Genomic DNA, 16,652 nt, shown 5'->3' with positions numbered 1-16,652 from the left:
TATATTCATTATTTCGTGAGAAACTTTAGGTCATGATTGAAAGACAATCGTAATATTAAAAATAAATTAGCATTCCTGAGATTGTTTAAAAAGAAACGAAACCATTCGTTATTAATATTAAATATAACTGTATTGAAAAGTATCGCAATTTGTTGTTTTTGTTCACCCATTTTTCATTTGTCAGCTTAATTATATTTCTTTTTCCAATCATTGAAACGGGTTTCCAACGACCGGAAGACACTAAGAATAGATGATTGAATTATGTACCTTGTGGTAGGTGTATTCCAGACCTGTAATAGATAATGTCAAACTCTGCTCGATTCATAAAACTTGGCGAGTTTCATTTTTTCTCGAGTCTTTACGTTGAATTAGGTCAGTTTTTTTTAAAGTCGGTTGATGAATATTATATTTTCAAACTGTAAGCAAAAAAATAGATCTTATTTCATCCAAATTTTATTGTTAGTCTGACCTGACCATCCAATTAAGTATATTATTTTTTTCCGAGTAGCAAAAAATAAAGTACACTTTTTTCCAATTCTTTTTCATGATCGGATCGAAATTTACGTAGATTTTTGTTTAAAACGAAGTCAAGTTTTTTCAAGTCTCACTATTCTCTGAGGATTAGGTAAAGTTGATGTCTTCATACTATATATTCTGAGTATTATTGGTCGCGTTGCAGTTTGTGGAAATCAAAATCGTAATTAAAGGTAAAACGAAAAAAGGGCGGGAAGGAGGGTATTTTTAAAATCAGTCACGGTACGAAAAAGTATTGCACGAAGTATAGTCGATCCAATAACCGTGTCTCGGCTGCGAATGGTGTAATATCAGCATGAGGAAAGGCTAGTGACCTCGCGTGGCGTCCGTGGTCTAGGTCAACTTATTCTCTCCCTTGGAACCTCCGCGTCATTGTCAAGCGGTGAAACCTTACAGTAAGTTAGGTATACGGAGTGCGATGACTGCCTCGTTCCTTCCCGGCACTTGTACCGATCGTTCTCCGCGAACGCGGCGTTTGCCCCACGGCGAACGGCACACTGTGTGACAAGTCACGGTCAGCGGGGACCCGCCGCGATGCCTTTAGGAACGAGGGCAAAGTCGACGCGCCTTATGCAGACTTTGGCGCGTTGCGCGCGGAGGCCGAGATTCGATTTGGCGGGAAAACTTTTCCCGCCGAAAGAGAAAGGAGGAAGAAGAATTGAGTGGTATTCTTGCGGCGAAGGATCCTCGCGTCACGAAGAGAGTATTAGGCTTCGAATAAGAATAAAAATCGCCCGCCCACCGGACGGGAACAATGAAAACGTAATTTCAGGCATATTAGGAATGTAAAAATAATACCGCGATAAGTCGGAGAGATGACCGGGAACGGAGATCGGAGTTGGCGGTTATCATACGTATAGTAAATGTATCGGACTGACGCCAAAAATAGTATCGAATAATCCTGAAGTCGTAGCGAATTCAAGGCCAGAGAGAGATAATTAGAAGAAGATAGGTTATAGATAAAGAGAGGGGAAATCTGACTCGTTGGCATCGTTCCAACGAAACATCGACGTAAAGTTAGCCGTTGCGAGATATTTGTCACCGTCGAGTATAATCGATGCATCACGTATCGGAAAAGGAAAAGCTTCCACACCTGCGATACTTCTATGTTTGAAATAATGATTTGTGACGAAAAAGTTACTGAGAGTAAACGGCAAATCCTAACAGACTAAGTGCCCAACTGCGCGTGCAAAAAATAACCGAGCTCTATTGATCGACGAAATCGCACCGCGGTAGTATTTTTGTCTGCAAGTCAGGGCAGCCAATTTACGCGAAACGGGTCATGGAATGTCAAATTTTCCCACGTCAATTGGTGAATTAAAACTAGGTGGTTATCATGACTCTGATCAGTCGTCAGTCAGGCGACAATAAAAGCTTGCCAAACTAGCCCAAATCTCAATATAAGCTATTTGAGATCAATTTGACAGCAAAAAAATCCTATCGCCAACATAACCTCCGTGAACCGCGTTTGACGGTTGAAGCTTGAGGTGGCCAGCCTGCACGAAAATATAGCAAGGCTCGTGCAATTACACGCTTAATCTGCTGAATTTCACCGTTTTTTTCCGGTATATTTAAAAAATTACACTCATGAATTATATAAATTATAATGCAGTAACGTCGATAAAGAAATATTTGATGTTTTCATACCAAAGATTGCTGAACAACTTTCCTGCCGAAGAACGCATTCCTTGTGATGTAAAAACGTTTTAAATGATTTTTCAAGCGTTCGAGATAAGAATAGGTACAACTTAGACAGCTGTAAATTTTCAACGTTCGTTGTGAAATATCTCGTCAGTTACGCATATTTTGCGTTATAGATTTGACAATGCGTCTTGAAAGAATACAGGCTTAGCTATACATTCCAAGATCGAATTGGAGTCTTATAAATAACATGTTCAGACGGAAAAATTGAAAATCAGCTTATTTTAATGACGTTTTAAGAGAGAAGATAGAGTACCATATACTTTATAAAACGTGGAAATACATTTCTTTTGGAGAAAATGGGATATTGAAATTCTGGTCAATCATAACTCAAAAAGTAAACCTTTGCAAGCAATAACATTTTGGTGTTGGATTTTGATCAATGGCCGAATTAAAAGAAAAAAAAAAAAACAACAATTACATGCGAAATTTCCAAGAGTCGAATCATAATCTGCCACACATACCGGGACAATCTCTTGAAACTTGAAAATCAACTGCGCATGCACCAATTTTATGGGCTGTTCGTGCAGGCTGGAAATCCCGAATTTCAGCTGTCAAACTCTGTTTCTGGCGGCGATGTAGTTGACACGAATTTTCGAGGTTGGAATCTCAAATAATTGAGCTATTGACTCGGAAAGGTTTCGGAAGCATTTGTTATTGTGCCGGGAAGTTGATTCTTCAAAAAACGGTCGAAACTTAATGCTCATGCTCTTTAAAAATTCAAACGTACCTAAACATTTTGCGTACGTTGGCCCGCCTGCATCGCAGACAAAAATATCGCTGCGGGAAGATTTCGTCGACCAATGAGATTGAATTATTCGGCGCATGCGCGGTTCATTTTCAAGTTTCAAGAGATTCTCCCGGTATACATTTCCATTATACGATATTATACGTTAATATTTTTGTTTTACTTCTTTCTTTCGGTTGTAGACGTTCATCGAGCGTTCTTTTGTTTAAACATCACATTGCGTAAGATTCCTGTATATTAGACACACATTGTGTACAACTGAATTTTATTATCCAACCTTATAATTACCGTACACTATTGTGTGAGGAAAAAAAGAAAAGCAAAACTCTATATCCGCAGAATAATGCATTGACGTCATTATATTTCGTGCCGCGGCTCATAGTAGGTTAGGGTCGCCAAATCTATCGCCTCACTTGTCGATTACGGTTTAAATCTAGCCTAACCTGACGGACAGACTTTACATCTATATTCGCACGAACGTGCATAAGGCCCATGACACGTAGAAAAACAAGTACGATGAATAGGAATGGGGAAATAAAGATACATAATTTTCCAATCGAAAGTGACCTTTTGTTCGTTACGTTAGAGGTAATACTTCCGATTTGAGAATACAAACAATTTTGTTTTTCAATTACGTCTCATTCTCAGAAATCCTGTAATAATCCAGTCAAAAACGTGCAGTTTCAATCACAACAACCGGCCCCATATGATTACGCTTTTTCCGAGAAATTATCAACCTTAATTAAATTTAATTAAAAGTAAACGGTCATTCGTCAACGTACAGGCCAGTTATAATTATTCAATCTGACAAGCAGATTGCATACATGTATACGTATAATACGTGCAATGAAACAGTCTGCGTAATCACAAATTATTCCCAATTAATAATATCTTAAATGCAATTAATATTAATATTGTGAGGACAGTTGTTGTTGTATTTTTTTTTTTTTTTTTTTCCTCTTTATTTTGCTTCTTTTATATTTTTGAAGACGCAACTGTGGCGCCTCCGAAATCGCCTCTCGTTTTGACCCGAGATTGTGTCGTACGACAAGATGAGCAATGAGAATGCAAGCCTGCACACGTTTATGTGTAATACCTATCACACTGACGCGAATCGTCGATTTATCGTCCATGGAATGTTTCGCGTTCGCGGTAAACGTGCATAGCTAATAGCGTCGATGCCCTTGAAATAGGAAAACTCGCCGTTTGTTTTTAAACACCGTCTTCTCGCCCGCAGACGTTCGCGCACGTAACGTTCTCAGTGCGCGGAAAAAGATGTAATAATAAATATCCCCAGTATCGATAAAAGAGACACGCTTGGTTCTCGGATGCTCGCTAAATATACTATAAATAAATAAATACGTTAATGTAATTAGCTTCGTGAGGAGTAATCGCACCGTACGAATGATTTATTCAGCCGTCAGAATTCTTGCTTACTACATTCGTTGATGATTAGTTCGTGTTTAATAAAGTAATAGATAATAATAAAGTATAGATAAGACAAAAATAAAAAAAAAAACTATTTCGAGAAAAATTTTCTTTTCTTTTTATTGTTGCAAAAGCCTTAGAATGTTATTGCTAGCACCAGAAAATGTGGCACTATTTACTACGCAATTGTGATTGTGGTCGAAAATGCGATATTTTTTGGTTATTCCGACATTAAATTTGTTTCTTCGGTGTATCGAATTTTTTCAGTTTGATAAAGTGGGAATTTTTTGCAACGTGATTTCATGCCGTATTCGCTGCTACAATTGTCAATCATGCGGGAAATTTGATTTGCTCGAAGCAACGACAATATAAAACTTGATATGATAGCAGGACGAAAAGAAGCAAATCAGCTTGCGTCCTTGTTTTGCCGTTGTTGTTTAGCCCGCTGGACGGCAAGCGGTGAGCGATAAACTAGTCGTTGAGAACACATTCTTTTACATAATTAGCCTGCGAATTGAGTTGTGCGTAAAAAATCATATGATAAGACGAAGGACGCTTTTAAAGAACGAACAAAAATGCAGAGTCTGGGGTTTATTCATTAAACGACACGGTTGACTTGAGAAAATCTCGAACTATGTCAACATCAATTGTCGAAGTTGGCAGTAAAAAAAAAAACAAGTCAATCAACTAAATATAGTCAACTTACCACTCTAATTGCCGATTGACTTTATTCAAGTATTTGTGCAAAGTTGGCGAAAATTGGACAAAAGTTTTTCGCCACGAAAGGTAAACTGGTAATTATAATTTTTTTCAACTCGAACTGGTTTGGAAGTATAAAAAAAAAAAAAAACAAATAGAGGATTCTCCATCACCTCGAATGTGGAATTTCCCTACGCTGAATCCCCTGTCAAACACGGACGATCATCACGCAGCGCTAAGAATCTTAGATTAGCACAGCCAGTTGGTCTATTTTAATCCTGAGTCGGTGACTTATACCGTGTGTTGCGCACGTGACATTGGAATCGCGGTGAAATAATGGAGGTTGCCTATAAGCCGACGTCTTTTTAAAATTCGTTCTCATGCCGATAAACCCAGTGACTCTATACTGCAAGACGTGTTGAACTTAGGCAAGAGAGAATAATAAATCTTCTCTAGCGGTGAAAAACGAAATACGATACGAGATGACTGTAGGAAGAGAGGGGTAAAAAATTGGGCACAATACAGAAGAAATTTTCACACGTTCACGAGATACATGTATAACAGACAAAACGTGTGATTTTGCCTGAAAAGCTTGTCGTTATAAATATTTTCCCGTCACTTTCGGCGTCGACTCAACTGGGTCTTATACTTTACATTCGTCGTCTCTTAATGGCTATCAATTTGGCAATAGCGGCTATGGGAATAGAATAAAGAAACGGAACGAAAGAGAAGCTTCTGCTGAAAAAAAAAATCACTGCACTTCACTCGAAACTGCAAAAATTAGCTTTACACTTTGAAATAATAAATTGATCCAAAAAGATTTCACAAAACTCCAGCAGCGAGTAAATAGAAACATGTTGGAAAATTTTTTTTTCCAAAAAAAAAAAAAAAAAAAAAAAAACCGACACAGCAAATAGATTTTTCTATTCCGTTTATGAGATTTCGGCGAACCGACCCCAAAAGACGGACTGACTGATAAAAACCTTTTCAACATGAGGAGAAATTGAATGGTAGAATCTTCAGTGGTGGAAAAATTGTAACGAAGAATAAAAAGAAGCACCAAATACAAAAACCCACGGATGAGGTTTCGGCGAACCGACCGAACGACGGACTGACTGACTAACAGTATAAAGTGTATGTAACAAGTAACGTATAACCTAGAGCCCCAAAGTTATCTTATAATAATATGTTAATTTGCGTGACATAACATAGCGATATCAATGGTCTCTCTCTCTCTATCTCTCTCTCACTATCTTTCGTTCGCAGAACCAAAGCGCGAAAATCGGCTGATTCAATTCTACACGGCACAGTGTGTATAATGTAGTAGTCGAGTGTAGAGTACACATTTTACACCGCCTTTCTCTCTCTCTCTCTTACGGCACCCACTGTTGTTTACACACATAGTACATAGTTAGTTACCTGTGTGTGTGCATTGCTTGTACAAGGTGAACGCCAACGAACTTTCCTGCGCCGAGAGAAATCTTTTGTCAACTAGTTTTCATTTTCTATCATTGCCGAAAAATCTGTATCTAAGTAAAAAATGAAAATTAATTTTATAGCTGTGATTAGAGAATTTTTAAACATTTTTTTAAACTGTTGTTTTTCGTTGCGGTTATTTGTACTGTATATTCTTGTAACCGGATTGCGATAATTTAATTTCGAGGTCCTGTTTGATCGAAATAATCTTATAGTCTAATAATCTTACTGATTTAATTGTCCATTAGCCATAAAATTTATCAGTGATAACTATAATTACACGAAATAGTTATTTTTAAGATATTTTCTAGTAACTTGTACGATATTTAAATCGTTATTGTACCGATAACCAGCCATTTTAAAACAGAATTTTTTAGTAACTGTGACAAATGTAATGTTTATCAGGTTACAAAGTCAACGATACTAGTTGCGCTAGCATGAAAAACCACCGTGGGAAATTATCTGGACAATAGAAATTTGACCCTTGAGCCAAAAAATACAGATTTATTCAAAACTGCAGTGTTACGTTTCGAATGAACGTTATGAGATATTTGTCATCTCGCTCCTCAGATTTTTTTTTTTTTTCAAGGTTGGAGTCCACACAAAAAGAACCCTCAAGCCATTCGATAAACTCAAAAATTTAAACAACTTTGATCCCATTTAATCGATTTTTTACGAATTTTTGCCAATCTCTTTGATAGTTGTCAAAGCTCTAGTTTCGGATTGAAGTTGAAACTGTGTCAAAAAATCGCAGAATGTTTTCAATTTTGGGTGTATCTGTCGGAAGGTTCGCCGACAGAAGTAAAACCGTTGAGAAATATGCAAAAAAAAAAAAAAAAAAGAAGAAATCATCCTTGACATTATAAAGACAAAGCCTGATGAGCATAATACCTGAAGTATTCGTGTCAGATTTTGAAATCGTATGAAAATATAAAAGAAGAGACATTTTACGGACACCCTATATGTATAATCAAACATTTGGAGTCAATTAACGACAAAATTAACATACATTATAATTATTTGAATCCGCTTTAGAGTACGCGTTTATCGTTTTACGCCCAGACATTTATACATACGAATGTGTGTATAATTCGGTACCGCAGGTTTTCAGTGCTCATTTTAAATTTCCTTTTTCCCCTTGTTACTCGCGATAATCCATGTATATAATTTAGGGTGGTTCACACGTAGGCTAAAAAAAAAAAAACAATCCAAGACGGAGCCTGTTAAATCAGTTCCAAATGTTGAAAAATGTACCTTAATTATTTCAATTTTTTGTTTCATTCCCTTAGTCTCCCTATTTAGGCGGGAAGTTTCAAATTATTCAAAACTACGCTCCTTCGCTATATTTTGTACTGAATTTTATTTCAAGGTTATTCGTAGGCGGAAAAAATTTATAATCTCGAATATTGAGTGAGATTCATCTTCTTTTCGGTGAAAAAAAAAACATATCTTTCTTGTCAGTCAGATATAATCTGGAAAAAAAAATTGAAACAAAACACTAACATTCATTTAGTCGGTACTGTAATGGAATACCCACATATCAACACTATGTAATATCACAGTCGATGACATGCAAATATTGGGATTATTATTTTTACGTAATCTAATCATTTGTCATCTTGTGAAAAAAAAAAAAAAAATACTGTAGCACACGTTTCTAATGGAATACACCATTGACGATTTTTTTTTTTTTTTTTTTTATCTAAAAGAAGTACAATATCATTGAATATTCCAGAATAGGGATTTTTTGTCTACGAATAACCTTGAAATAAAATTCAGTACAAAATATAGTGAATGACAATGTTTTTGAACAGTTTGAAACTTCCCGCTTAAACAGGGAGACTAGGGGAATGAAATAAGAATCTGAAAAAATTAGGGATTTTTTTTTTTCAACATTTGGAACCGATTTGACGCGCTCCATCATGAGTTTTTTGTCGAACCCATATAAGGACCACCCTAGTATACATATTCGCACCTGTTAACATTCACGGAATCACATGTAGGATCGTTTATTCGATGTTTTAGCTGTTGTATTGTATTTCACTGTTATACTTTATCAGAATGTTGGCGTGCGAAATAACTATCAGATTCTTTGTCAAGTTCTGTGTAACTGTAAGGATTAGGCAAAAATATTTCAGTTATTCGGATTCGTGAGAGTAAACAACATTGAAAAGTAAAAATGGTTCTAATTCTGTGAAGTTATCGTAGAAATCACGATCCACGATAAAATAAAATGGAAAATTTCATAATCCTTATGACTAGATCGAATGTCAAGGTTACTTCAGCAAATATTTCTTCCAGTGTTAAATCTCGTCGCATCTTATAAATAAGCCGCTGATTATGTTACGCTATACTCCACGTATCACAAGGCACAAATTGGATCTGAATGAAACGTATTATGCTTGTTCAGCATTTTTGGAGCAGCTTATTGTTAATTCCCAATACATATTGTGCCAGAAAAATTCTGTCGCTCGATTCTTTCTTTTTCCATGTTCCGATATTGTATCAATTTTCACACGTGAAAATTTCTCGAGTACTTAACGCTATAGGAATTATGTACTCTATGGTCGAATCGAGTCTCCGCAGGTTTAAAAATAGCCGCATCTAGTGATTTTGAAATCGAAGCCGAATGATGTGTAATTATGAATTTCAAGTTTGCAAACGTTGACGAAATTTAATCGTGTAATTATTTTACTTCACTAGAAGTAAGTCAGTTCAATACGTTTTATGGTAATCAGAGAATAAGTCAAATTACACAATCTCTAGTTTTTCCCAGTTATTTGGCATAAAAAATCTTCAAGCCGAAAAACGATTTACCATTATGATCGTTGTATTTGAGGGTAGAAAATAGAATTTCCGGGACGAATGTTAATGCCAGATCGACTTGACTCTTCGTGAATTCAAACGGACAAGATGAAAAATGCAGAGTGTCCTCGTCGTTATTTTTTCTTTCTTGCATCTATTTATCCGATATTTTGCAAGTATAAAACGGTTGCAATGCAGACTTGTATATATGTATGTATATATATGTATATTGAAATTGTATTCAAAAGTAATTTCAATGTCGAATAACTTTTAAAGGAGTGAATTTCATGAAAAATGTTAAGAGACCTTTTTCGTAGAGCATCAAATTTCCCACAAAAATGATGGTTTGATCTATGAAAATATTGATTTTTATGGTAATTACAAAAATCAAAAATTCAAACAAAAATTTGAAAAAACAAATCAATGTTTAAGGCACGATTACAAGGAAACGGCTCGATCTACGTCAATTTAGTAGGAGAGCTTTGTTGGAGGAAATTTAATTTCCTTCAAAAATATGAATTGATAAAATTTTTCAGATTGATAATTGACGGATTTTGGGTAAAAAATAATGCGGTAACTGTTAAAAAATCAATAGCTGTAACGATACACCCCTTAATATTGATATTAAGGGCTCAAACTTTCAGGATAATTTTTATTTGTCGTCATGAACAATGTTTTTACAGTACCATTAAAAGAAAAAATTCTTCGTTTTTTTTGGCCCAGTCTAATATATATATATATCCACGCATCACATTGAAACATAAATAATCCATCGGCTCTCGACAGCGAGAGTGAGAGTATCATAATCAAGCGTCAGAATCATCCTCGCCGCGAGAGAGATAGACGCGATTTGTCTAACTAGTAACCGTGACCTATGCATCCCGATACTAAACTGCTAGCGTTGTTTTACTCTGTGCGTAATATATTCATCACTTCGCACGTTTTCAGTTCATGTATATCTATATATACGCCGAACACAAGTCTCGCTATTTATCTGTCGATCGTCTTATCACCCTCCCTCTCTCTCTCTCTCTCTCTCTCTATCTCTCTCTCTCGAGATACGACCACGAATAAAATTTTCACGATGTTTAGTTTGTGTAATATTATATATGAATGGTGAACATGTATTAAAATATTACGAAATACTCGTGTACTACATTATATTACATTATATGCGGCTGCTATGACACATCAACGTGCGGACACAATCGTTCAACGTAACGTATAACTGGCTGTTAACGCCTTCCGTGTACGAGTTAAATATTAAGCTGTTTTTAGGCGTGTTACGTAGCGTGCCCAACAATTCCTACTTCGTTCAATGAGTATTTTTGTTTATTCGATCCTCGTTCTCTTCCATTTATACGTCTTCGATCGCGTCTCGAACGCCTCGCAAAGACTTAAAATTCTCCTCGATCAAAATCGATAAATGTTAGTCGGTAGAATTCGAGATTCTTGCGAGAGAATGAGTCTAATATAACTTCCGTTTTTCACTGTGATAATAATTGGAACAGCCGGAACCGGAATAACCGACGGTGATTAACCCATTTACGGTCTCACACATCGGGTGCCATTGAACTTTGAAGCGCAATCTATATCTAAAGTGGGTCGATCGGGGCTGTCGAGTGTTATTTCTGCTTCGATTACGGTTCGAGACTGTCAGAAGAAACGAGAATTTTCCAAGATTGATTTGAAGAGAGAAAAGGAGACAGGGAGCGGGATCAAATCGACCTTGACGTCTTGGAAACTGGCACGTGCTGATCGAAATTTGTTCAGCTCCATTCCAAAACGATCCCCGCAACACCTCGCGTGAAAATCATGCAAATTCTCATATACATCATGGAAACAATGCCTTTCTTCGCACGAGAACTCGGAAGATATGGCGATTGTCCGAGCACAATGACTCGAGACGACTCGTCGCCGAACTGTTTATCATTATACGCAAACAAAAATAAATATGTGCCTCTTTTTTTTTTTTTTTTTTTTTCTTTTCTTCTCTTTCGGAAGACATACTTTTCCCCCCCAAACGGAGGCATATTTCATAATGGTAACACGTTGCACGTCTGCCGCGAAGAACAATAATTGATATTCAATTCGCGTTTCTCACTTCGACATTATGCCTATATCTATGATATACTCTCGGCAAGGCCTTGCGGATGGATAGCAGAAGCTAGGTAGTTATAACTTTGCCAGGCTAACGTGCGTGTCGTTCGTAGTCTTGTTGGTGGTCCGTTTGACGCGTAGGTTTACTCATATTTTACAGGAACACTTTGCACGTGGACGTGACCATTTTACCGCGGCGTGTTGAAATTATTCCAGAAATACATGTTACAACTTAACCAACAGTTCGATACACAATATCGTATAAATATCTATAAGCGGATGTAAACTACGCGCCGAGTGATCAGAGGTTAGATAATATCACCCTGCGTTCTTCACCCCGTCAATAATTCCGACCCTGATACTACCATCAGAATTTTCACGCCGCGCTTGAATTACGGCCGTGACGTCACAACCCACCGCCAATAGGAAGCCGTGTTTTGCTTTACCGTGATAGGGACTTTGTAACGCTGATCGATCGAACCCTCGCTTCTGATTGACTACGCTGCGTGACGTCGTCGCTACTTGTGTAGCCACCCCAAGAAAGTTTCATCGCTCGAGATAATTGATTTCGAAGGAATTGAACGATGAACTCAATCGCAGTAGGATTGACTTTGCTAAAATTCATAACTTGAAGGATACATATACGCATAATATACACAAATTTACATTGCACTAGTGAAATTAAAACACAAGACGGGGAGTCACAAGTTCAGTTGGTCCGGATTTTTAATGTCTAACTATGTGTCTAACTGGACAAATCGAGATGGCAAGTTTGTCGATTATCGTTCGATATTTCCGATGCATGCGATTAGCGGCGAAAGATTAGTTTTATGCAAAGATTCAACGTCTTCGAGCTCGGAATAAACGTGCGGTTTTATTGAGCCGAAACTAACAGCGTCGCGAAAAATTCCGAAGTCAAATATGTAATGAGTCTTCGACAGGCGGGGAAGTGACCGGTACCGATAAAATTTTTCGTCTATTTAATTTTTTTCTTTAGTCAATTTTGTCAGTTTCCGTAGATACGTGGATGGTTTCTGTAATGTGTGTAACGTGAGTATATATGGTCTGGTTCGGTCTGGCTCTGGTGCAGCTTTGATATTACAGGTGTTCGACGTTATGTAAGACGGAAAGAGATCGTGAAACACTCTCTGGCTAATCGATACATCGATTTATACGGAGCCCAATTACGATTTTAATTACTCTAATGCCAGCTTGCCTGCGTGCAAAGTACTACGTTGAAGTTTTGCGTTAGTAGTTTGACGATCGGATTCTGTTAATTTATTCAGTATTTGCGTCAGAGTAAGTTTTTTAAAACTATCGTATCACGTGTTTACAATTTAATATTAATCTTTGGTCCGTTTCACTCTTAAATTATAACCTACCCGCGTTTGAAAGTTATACATTATGTATGTATGTATATAATGTACACCGTGTTGCGGTACATAAATTTTTGAATTTGACCGCTTCTGCCATTATTTATAATATGTGCTCGCAGTCGGAATGACTTGATTTACGGTTTTATCTCTCCGTCGTGATTTTGCAACATTTTTATCTCCGGCGAAGAAGGTATAACATAGTTACATGGATGTGTATTGAGAATATAGATGAAAGGTATCTTTCATCGAAGTCACCAGTTTCAAACGATTGTCTTTGTTCATCAGAACGAAGACTGCTCACCTCTTCAACTTTTCAAGTACAATTAAAATAGCATACCATAAAATTATTATTGAGTATTACAGTAGGTGAGTTTAACACGTGGATATCGTGAAATTATAAGACGCGAATACAGAAAGAAAATTTTGACAGCAAAGTTATGAGTGAAAAAAGAAACTTTTCTACCGAAAAAAATTACGTCTACGTAGTGATCGGTTTCACCTACCTTCGCGTAAGTAAATCCCTGCACGGTATTCACATCATAGACACTAGAATAATTTCACAAACATCACAGAGTCCGTTTACCGAGATAGAACGAGCGTAAGTAGTATCTGCAATTCGATTGAGTGTTATGATTTGAAAATCCGAACAGCGACCGAACATGGTAATTAATTTTTATGGTGAAAATTAAAATGACCCTTGCCCGAAGCGTATATATATATATATTTCTTTTCATACATATATATATATATATATATATGCGCGTATGTATATTGACTATACACGCGTGTAATAACTTTGAGGGTCCCAATGCCGATCGCGATCTCGATCTGGATCTCGATCTGGATCTGGATCTGGATCTGGATCTGGACAAGGCGAGGTACTGCAAAGCTCACGACGAGGACGAGAACCTGCCAAGTCCACTTCCACGAGCCGACTAAACTCAGGGAGTCCTACCGAGACGACTTTACCGCGCGGAGTGTGTGCTACGGGCTATAGAGCTGGTCTCAGTCCTCGGTCAGCAGCTAGCCAGATTTCCAAGAGTAGCATATCCCCTCCCCCGTCGAACACATCGCTCGACGTCACCAGAGCGGTCGCATGGTCGTCGTTGGTGTCATGCCGCAACCCTGTTTCGCTCCTTCGGGGGGACGGTATCGGAGCCTTATGACGGGGGAGGTCCGATAATTCTACACGAATCGATTCTGCAAATTCCGTTTGAACCCAAAATTTTTCTACATGTGACTCCTCCCCGTAGTTTCACGTACGCTGGTTCTACTTGTCCATTTCTACATATATGACTGTTCTAACAGTTTTCTTTTTTTTTCTAAATGTTTGTTTCTACGTGTGATGATTTTTACAAAATTATTCTACATATGAGGATTCTACAAAATAATTCTACATGCGACTGTTCTACAAGTTTTCTGTCTACATGTTCGTTTCTACGTGTGATGATTTTTGCAAAATTATTCTACATATGAGGATTCTACGAAATAATTCTACATGCGACTGTTCTACAAGTTTTGTATCTACATGTTCGTTTCTACGTGTGATGATTTTTACAAAATTATTCTACATATGAGGATTCTACAAAATAATTCTACATGCGACTGTTCTACAAGTTTTCTATCTACATGTTCGTTTCTACGTGTGATGATTTTTACAAAATTATTCTACATATGATGATTTTACAAAATAATTCTACATGCGACCGTTCTAGAAGCATTTTTTTGTCAGGTTGGTTTCTACATGCGATATATTCTAAATATTTATTCTACATACGACTATTCTATAAATTTTGTTTATACATGTTCGTTCCTACATTTGATGATTCTACAAAATTATTCTACATGCGACCGTTTTACAATTTTTCGTTCTACGTGTTCGTTTCTGCATGTAACGGTTCTACAAATTTATTCTACATGCGACTGTTCTACAAGTTTGTTTACACAAGTTTATTTCTACACGTGACGTAGTTCTACAAATTCGTTTGTACATACGGCTGTTCTACAAATTATATACCGATAGACAGACTTTTAAATATGAAACATCCAATCTGCTCATGTAGTAACGCCGAATGTGGAAACGTACGTAAAGAAAAAGAATCCGACCTCTTCACGGGGAATCGCCGCTTGTAGAATCGATAACCGCTCTTCCGGAATAGATCCAAACATTGATTCATGCAATGAAATAGTCAAATTTATCCAGATGTCGATGCATATGAGTATACTTTTGGAGTATCCCATATGTCGATACATAAACTTATAAAGCTACGGCTCACAGGTACAATTTAAGCTGATCGAGGTCGATTTGATCAAACCCACATCTTTTAACAATGAAAAAGAAATTTTGTCCCTCCTTTCAAATGATCGTAACCACTTGTCAAAAACTACGGGTACATCGCGGTGTTCACGATCATTTCGAGGCTAATTTTATATTCCGTGCAATTCCGATTAACTAAATGAATATGATCCATTCTCTTAGCTAATGAATTTTCTACAAATTTTCTACAAGCATTAAATTTTCGCAACAGTTACAAGATAATATAGTAAGAATGATCATAATGAGAAAAAATAGTAAGGGATACTAGATTTTCTGGTAACAGCCACAAAACTAATTTTCATTTTGTACCATATTTTTCGATTGTGCTAAAAAATGAAAATAGCTAAGGACTGAGCGGTAAGCGAAAATAACAATTTCTCTCAGTGTATGAAAAGAGCTGTTACATTTAAACAAAAAAAAAAAAAATTGTCCACCAATGGCATCTGTTTAAAGTTGTTTATAATAAATCATTTTGTTCAATTAGGATTCGTGATTCTTGAATTATATACATATTTAGAAAATATTATTGTCTTATCGAATTCAGCGCGATAACCTTTTCAAATGTGCATTTCGAAAATATCAAATTGTTTTTTTTTTTGTAATTCAATATTCTTCGTTTGTTCCACATAGAAGTGTCTCATTTTTAAATGTGAAATCGTTGATGTATCTAACTTTTCCGGTATAAGATCTGAACTCTGATTGCGAGAAAAATAAAAAAATTGGTTTAGGAATTCGAAACTCTCACAAAAGGCCCAGTTAACGGTTTAAACAAGCGCTACTGATTGCATAATTTTCCTACGTAGTCAAAATTATATTATATTTCTCCTTAGATCAAACATTCAACGTACCTGCTATATTGCAGACTGAAGTTTCTTTCAATGAGAAAAAATAAACAAATAACTGTTAGCAATCGAAAAATTTAAGTTGGCACGAAACCAAATATTCATCTTAATCGAAATTTTTTTTTCAATACAATGGACTGAATTATTTGCATAGTCAAACTAATTCCTCCTAGGCTAAATCTTTTTGTTGATTCAAGCAACAATTTTCACGAAAATAGACCAGATAAGAAGTAACCGGCACAGTATCGCAGACACGCGTGTAAAATGTTACCGTCTACTCTCTGGTCGGATACACGAGGAAAGTTTTAGTGAGATTTTGGTGCAGGTTACTCAAACTGTACGAGAAGAGTGGCATGTGTGCCATGTAATTAACCATATCTCGGTACGTTTCGGTGCTTGCATTTTAGACGTTCCTCAAACATTTTTCGTCTCGGTCTTGTTTTCCTAAGCGGTCCATCAAAAAATGTGACGAGGTTTTTTTCAAATCACTTTTTCCAGTTATCGTCGAAACTGATAAATAATATAACGTAACGTAACTTTCAATATAATTTTTATATTTCCTTACCTGCGTTTGAGCTTCATTGTAACACAGCTTTATCTGGATCAGTTATACTTTAAAACGATCC

At 36.7% G+C, this 16,652-nt stretch overlaps 1 protein-coding gene across 3 annotated transcripts in view; it reads right to left on the bottom strand.

Moving 5' to 3' along the window:
* The window catches only part of LOC124215349 (A disintegrin and metalloproteinase with thrombospondin motifs 9), a 180,961-nt gene extending 167,131 nt beyond the window's left edge, over positions 1-13,830 (bottom strand). Inside the window, exons 1-2 of one of the 3 annotated variants that reach the window (XM_046618652.2) lie at positions 13,663-13,830; positions 13,371-13,476 (exon numbers count right to left, since the gene is read on the bottom strand). The gene's annotated coding sequence lies outside the window, so the exon portion shown is untranslated. Of the gene's footprint in view, positions 1-13,370; positions 13,630-13,662 lie in introns of those variants that run through there. The other 2 variants (XM_069134263.1, XM_046618653.2) reach the window with 2 other exon arrangements.
* Between the last annotated feature and the right edge of the window lie 2,822 nt (positions 13,831-16,652).

Source organism: Neodiprion pinetum, chromosome 3 (assembly GCF_021155775.2).
Source record: "Neodiprion pinetum isolate iyNeoPine1 chromosome 3, iyNeoPine1.2, whole genome shotgun sequence".
NCBI classification, from domain to species: domain Eukaryota; kingdom Metazoa; phylum Arthropoda; class Insecta; order Hymenoptera; family Diprionidae; genus Neodiprion; species Neodiprion pinetum.
This window is presented reverse-complemented; position numbering and strand designations above follow the sequence as displayed.